The following is a 7,541-nucleotide window of genomic DNA, read 5'->3' on the forward strand; positions in this document are numbered from 1 at the left end:
TTGGAAACAACCATTAATCTATTTTATCTTCTCCTGGTTGTAGCATCTTCACTTCTTATGGGTTATCTGGTTACACCTATTTCCACATAGTTTTGTTTGTTCTTTTGTCAGTCCATGCTGTTGTTGTTGTTACATGCCGTCGAGTCATTTGCTACTCATAGCGACCCTATGTACAACAGCCCTAAACTGTGCTCTATCCTGTGCCAATCTCATTACCCCCGACACACCCATCCCAAGTACCCCAGTCACTGAATCAATCCACCTCATAAGAGGGTCTTCCCCTCCTGCGCTGTCCCCCTACTCTACCCAGCATGATGTCCCTCTCTAATGACCTGTTTCTCCTTACAATATGTCCAAAGTATGTCAGACGAAGCCCCAGATTCCTTGCCTCCAAGGAGCAGCCTGGTTTAATCCTCTCTACGATGAAGCTGATTGTTGTAGGAAAAGTGGTGGGGGCATGGAACCAGCTGCATATGACCGTTAATAACTTGACAAAAGGTAACAGTCCCCATCAGTAACATCTACAATAGAAAACTAATTCTTAGAGGTCAGATGCGGTCCCATATCTATTTCTACTAATTCCAGTACCAATTTTACGGCTCTATTATTATTGAATCCAAAATTCTTTGTAGTGGCCACAGAGATGTCACAGAACCATACTTAAAGGTAATAGGATTTATTTGGGAAGATAACAGCTGTTCAGGACAGCAACAGGAAATAAGTTCTCAGGCTAGGCAGCTTTGCAAGTGTGCTCCCCATACTTTGACCTTGAGTCTCTTGACCTCTCTAGGTCAACCTTTGGCCAACAGAGCTCTCTGAGTCCTGCCAATTATGGTGTCTTTCTGCAGTCCTCAAGCAAGATTGGAGGAAGGCCCCTGGCTCTGGCTTTATGGGTCAGCAGTCCCAAGTCAGCTCTGTCTCATGTGGGAGTAGTTCTCTTCTAAGGCAGCAGCTGCTTTCATATGGGTCTCAGCCTGGCTGGCGCGGGAATCTTCAGCCCCAAAGGATGCAACACTCCATTCTCTGCTTCTTCTATCTTGCTAGTCATGAGAGTCCCTCTTTGCTGTTAAACACTTTTGAAGTAAACCTGGTGGGATGACAAAACTGATCCCAGCACAAGTCATTTACATACAGATCATGTATCATGTTGCTACTGAGTCATGTGATGAAAATCAGTATCTACGAAAACCTTTTTTTTTTGTTTAACAATAAAACTATAACACCACAATAGTTCTATAACAATTAGGTGCTTTGTATGTGTTTTCAGTAGTTTGTGATAAGAATCATTTCACAGAGAGAAAGGGGTGACATATATCATCATCTTTGGATGGAAATGTGTGATCTCTGAAAAATAAATAGTGACTGCTGCTGGGGAGAGAAAATCAGATAAAAGAATGAAGAAGGAAAGCTCACTTTCTACTCTATGCCTTTCTGTTCTGGTTAAATTTTTAGTCATTTTTTTTTCCTCGCTTATTTGAAATCTTAGATGTGGTAGGGGGAAAAGTAATGTCTTAGTTATCTAGAGTTACTATAATGTTATTGTTGTGTGGTGCTGTCAAGTCATGTGCGGCTCATAGCAACCCAGTGAATAACAGATCTGAACCCTGCAGCTTTAACCAAATCAAACTATTTTCTCATTGAGTCAAGATGTGTGACTTCAAGGTGCCAGCTCTAGAGAAAAGTTTTCTCTCTGTGTCAGCTCTGGAAGATCTTTGTCTCTGTTTTTCTTGCTGCTGACAAAATTTGTCTTCACTTCTGTCCCAAAAGAGACTGATCTAAAACACACACCACATTAAAAGTCTCATTAAGAGCCTCAGAAAGCTTTCACCAAAGTGCACACATTAAATAAAGCATATTAGCTATACAAAAAGTCTTATTAACATAACAACATGTGCCCAAACGGTGTCTAGCATCACCTTGACCTGCCAGGCTTCTGGGTTGCATTTACCTGTGGGTGGGAGTTGCTGAAGTCCCCGTCTGCTGGTCCCTCTCTTCCATTCTAAAAATTCCTACTCCATGCTGTCTGCGTGTGCTCAATGGTATTGCCTTGACCTGCCAGGCTTCTGGGTCTCATTTATCTGCAGAGTATTTGTAAAAAGAATTGTTACCACAGGAAGATCAGGATTTAGGACTGTGTGTGTGTGTGTGTGTGTGTGTGTGTGTGTGTGTGTGTGTGTGTGAAATACAATTCAGTCCATAACATTATTCATGCCATAGTATTTTCAGTTGCTTCCTATTCATCTGAAAGTTGAACAAGAGTAAGAATGACCCAAGCATCAATGCTTTAGAATTGTGGTGTTGGGAGGAGAATACTGAGTATCTTATGAGCTGTCAAGACAACAAACAAATCTGTCTTCGAGAAGGTTTACTCCTTAGAGCCAAGGATGGTGAGACTTTGTTTCACATACATTGGTCATGTTGTCAGAAGAGGTCAGTCTTTGGGAAAAGATACGCTGGGAAAGGTGGAGGGTCAGAGAAAGAGAGGACTCTGAACAAAAGGAACTGACAGAGATTGCAACAGTGGACTTGAGCACAATAGAGATTGTGAAGACGGTGCAAGATAGGGCAGGGGTCAGCTCTGTTGTTCATAGGGCTCCTATGAGCCATAGTCAACTCAATGATATGTAACAACAGCAACAACAAGGTTTTTAATCTTCTTTTAATTCCTTTTCTCTGTGCCTTCTAGAAAACCTTCTGAGGTTTTCAGCTTACCCAGTCACACCTGTCTTCTACCTTTCTTTTTCCTGTTCCTGAAATTAATATTCTAAATAATTTATTTATTATACACTTATAATGGGAAGATATAAAGAACACAAGAGTCCATGCCTTCACACATAGCAGCCTCTCTTCATACACACAAATGCTGCTTGACATCAGGGGACGGAGTTTATGGGAGAAGGATGGGCATTCTCCTCCTCTATGATCAACTGCCTCTGAAAACCTGCTGGAGGGTCAGCTTATGTGTTGGTTCCGATTCTACAATGCGTGTCTTCAGGATTGCAGTGCAGCTTCTAGGCCACTAGGCCACTAGAGCTCCCTTGCCTATAGATTAGCTTTGTGATTTTTTTTTTAAAAAACTAATAAGATGTGGCAGAAACAAAGATCTGGGGATTTCTGAATCAAAGCCAGAGGAGTACTGTCAACTATGATGTCCCGTCAGAGAAGCAATTAGATGACACCTAACAACAACAACCAGGCAAAAAGACACTCTAGATTCAAGCACATTTTTTAGAAACTCATTCATAATGACTTAACAGGACAAAGACAAGACAAATACAAACCATTCAGAAATGAAGGGAAGCAATCATTATGATGCTGACAGAATCACATTAAAACCCATCCAAGGCTTGCCATCCAAGGCTTGCCATCCAAGGCTTGCTTCATAACTGGGCAATAGGGGAGCTCTGGTGGCCTAGTGGCAAGAAGCTGCAACTACAATCCCAGAGGTGCACGGTTCGAATCCACCAGATGCTCTGCCGGGGAAGGAGGGGCAATCTCCTCCTGTACCAGTCAGATCTGATTTGATGGTACACGCACACAAAAATAAAAAAAAAACAAAACATAACTGGGCAATTGTCTTTCATCGGTTCTTTTCTGTGGAATGTTTGTCTGTCAGATACTATTATATATATTTAAAGATTGAGACAGACTAGGAAGAAAGATTGGCCATCCACTTCTGAAAGGACAGGCCTTCGAAAACCCTATGTACAGTAGAGCACACTTAGACGATTGCTAGGACTAGCAGACATGGAATAAGTGCGTATGAGATGGCTAGGTTGGCACAGGATAGAACAGCATTTAGAGCTCTTGTACATAGGGTCGCTATGAGTCGCAAGCGACTTGATGGCACATAACAACAACAACAACAACAAGGCTTGCTTTATACAATTCAAAGACAAAAACATCAGATCATAATTGATGCCAGCTACAATCCATAAATCAGCAAGTAACGCATTGCTTTCTAGTCAGAAGTGACTCATAGCTGACCCTCCAGTGGGTTTTTCAGAAGCTGTAAATCACACAGGAGGAAACTGCCCATCTTTCTCCTGCAGAGCAGCTGGTGGATTAGAATCTTCTCCCTCACTGCAATCTTGAAGGCACACAGTTCAAGGCCACCAGCTGCTCAGTGGGAGAAAGATGGGCAATCTCCTCTTGTGCAGTTAACTGCCTCTGAAAACACACCAGAGGGTCAGCTATGGGTCGGTTCTGACTCTACGGTACAAAACAACAATAACAATTTCTTGTCTATATATCATTTCTCCTCAGCAATATTTATAAATTCTTATTAAAAGAAAAAATCTTCTGCCTTTGGGCTGATGGTGCAACTCCTTAACCATTAGGCCACCAGAGTCATCAATCAAATGCAAGTAAAAATCTTAAAGATTATTAAAATATTACTGGAAGAGTACATCAACAAGGAACTTCCAGAAATTCAGACTGGATTCAGAAGAGTCTGTGGCAAGAGGGCTATCACTGCTGATGTCAGAAGGAGCTTGGCTGAAAGCAGAAAATACCAGAAAGATGTTTACTTGTGTTTTATTGACTGTGAGAAGGCATTTGACTATGTGCATCATAATAAATTATGACTAACATTTCCTAATCTAGAAATAAGAAGAATAAGAAGCCCAGAGCACTTGATTACACTCATCCAAATCCTGTGCATAGATTAAGAGGCTGTTGTCCAAACTGAACAAAGGAATACTGCCTGGTTTAAAATCAGGAAAGGTGTTGTTAGGGTTATCTCCTTTCTCCATATATATCCAGTCTGCATGTTGAGCAAATTGTTCAAACAGCCATCCTATATAAAGAAAATTATGGCATCAGGATTGGAGAAAGACTGAATTATGCAGATGACACAGCTTTGCTTGCTAAAAGTTAAAAAGACTTGAAACACTCACTGAAGAAGATTAAAAAACTTCAGCCTTCAATATGAGTTACATCTTGACATCAAGAAAACAAAAATCCTCACCATTGGGTTAATAGGCAATGTCATGATAAATAGAGATAAGACTGGAGTTGTCAACTACTTAATTTTACTCTAACTCCAATTAACACCTGTGGTAACAGAATAAGAAATCAAAAGAATTGTTACATTGGAAAACTCTGCTGTTAAGGACCTCTCCAAAGTTCTAAAGAGCAAAGATGTCAGTTTAAAGACTAAAATGTCTCTGACCCAAGCCATAGTCATTTCAATTACTTCCTCTGCATCTGACAATTGGACAGTGAATAAGAATGGAAAAGAGGAATCATTATCTTTGAATTGTGATGTATGAGAAGAGTACTGAATATCCCGTGGACTACTGAAAGAACAAATAAGTCACATTGCAAGGAGTTCAACCAGTGCCCCCAAAGGCAAGGGTGGTGAAGCTTTGTCTCACATACTTTGGGTATGTTGTCAGATGAGGTCTGTCCTTGGAAAAAGACATTCTGCTGGGGAAGGTGGAGTGACAGCAGCAGACCTTCAACAAGAATAATTGATACTGTGCCTATAAAAATGGAGTAAAGTATTATCAGTGATTGTGAGGATGGCACAGGATAGGGCAAGTTTTGTATTTGTTGTCATAGGGTTGATATGAGTTATAGTTGCTTTGATGGTACCTAACAACAACAAGCCAGAACTTATATAGGTAGAACTACCAAAAAGGCAAAAGATCCTGATTGGAATTTATACACAGTTGCAAACTTCAAAAGCTTGAAGAATAGGTTCTGTGGTGGATACTGTGGTGGTCAGACCATGATGCATCATCCTGTCCTGTGGTTGCTCGCATTCAGTCATTAATGACACCTAGACATTTCCTAGTTCTTCCATGCAAACCCAGAGAGAGAATTGTCCTGCCACATGGCACTATCATGATAGATGGAGAAAACATTGCAGTTGTCAGCAATTTCATCTTGCTTGGATCCACACTCTTGGCACCAGCAGTCAGGAAACAAAAGACAGGTTGTTTGGGGGGAAATCTTCTGTCAAGGATCTCTCTGAGTGCTAAAGAGCAATGGTGCCAGTCTAGAACTAAGGTGCACTCTATATAGGCCATAGTCTTCTCAATTGCTTGCTGTGCATCTGAGAGCTAGACAATGACTAAGCATGACAGAAGAAGATGAACTAAGGTGAAACTGCCCCAAGCTATGCTAATTTCAGTCTCGTTTTTGGCATGCAAAAGAATAATTAATGCACTTGAACTATTGTATAGGCAAAGAACATAGAATATACCATGGCTTACTGGAAGAAGAAACAAATGTGTGTCAAGAGGTGCAGTCAGGATGTTCCTTAGAAAGGTAGAATGAATATTCATTGGACATGTTAAGAGGAGGAATCAGTTCCTGCAGAAGGCCATCGGAGATTGTAAAGTGGAGGGTCAGCAGAGGTAGAACAGAGGAAGAACCTCAAAGAGATGGATCATCACAGTGGCTATAACAACAGGCTCAAGTGTAGCAAGGTTGTGAGGATGGTGCAGGACTGAGCTGTGTTTTGTTCTGTTGTACATGTGGTTGCTGTGAGTTGGAATTGGCTTGACAGCCCTTCACAACAACAACAAAAGGAATATAAAACTCAAAATACTCTATAGCTTCCTTACCAACTTTTTAGGAAATTAATAAAAAGAATGTGATAAGAATGCACAGTTCAGAGACCCAGTGATCCAGGAGTTCAATTTAGGAGAGATCTGCGGGAGGATCAGAAAAGCAAGAAGTTCAGGCCAGAGATGAAATCTCAACCTTGAAGGAAGGCTTGGTTCAGGAGAGAGGAAAATGACAGACGAGAAACATATGAGATATTAGAGTGCTTGAAACATGAGTTAGACAATTGAAGCTGCTTGAATGGCTACAGTAGGTGTAGCAACATCTGTGAAAGGACAGAAGAGAGTCAGGTGATTAGAAGCCAAATTGAGGAATTTTTTCTTTAAATAAATAGAATATTTTTGATAGTGTTAGACTTGATGATATAGGCAAATACCTGAAATAATAAAAGTAATTAAAAAAATATAATAAAGTCTATTGGCTTTTAAAGTTTGGTCATAGTGTGTGTATGTCCATCTACTTAAGAATTAAAATGGAGACTTTGTGTAGCACACTTCTTATTCTTATTGAATCAGATTACATTTTTCCCATTTTTAAGTTAAAAAGCAATTAAGTTAATAGCAACTTAGATCTTTGTTTGAAAATGCAATGCAGAGATTCAAAGTTGCTGAGATTTTAGAAAGAGGCATTCAACCTTCATTGCCATCTAGGAGTACTTTCCTATGTGGCTGAATTCTATGCAAGAAAATAATGACCAAACTGGTGAGTGAGCAAAGATCTGCTGATGACATATAATAATATGTGGAAATGATTGAAACAGAAATGTCTTTACTCATCTCATACCAAAGAAGTAATTCATGGGTTGAATGACTTATCACCAGATGCAGGTGAGCAGACACTCACTTGTTATTTTTAGAATGGAAGCACATACCTATTGAGTTGTTGAGATGAGGGAAGCCAAATATCAAATTTACTAATAGTAAACCAAATGCTATATCAGGAAATGAGGGAGGCTTAATACAAGC

The sequence above is a fragment of the Elephantulus edwardii genome, unplaced genomic scaffold (assembly GCF_000299155.1).
Source record: "Elephantulus edwardii isolate Elephantulus edwardi_28Jun2011 unplaced genomic scaffold, EleEdw1.0 scaffold00075, whole genome shotgun sequence".
Lineage (NCBI taxonomy): Eukaryota > Metazoa > Chordata > Mammalia > Macroscelidea > Macroscelididae > Elephantulus > Elephantulus edwardii.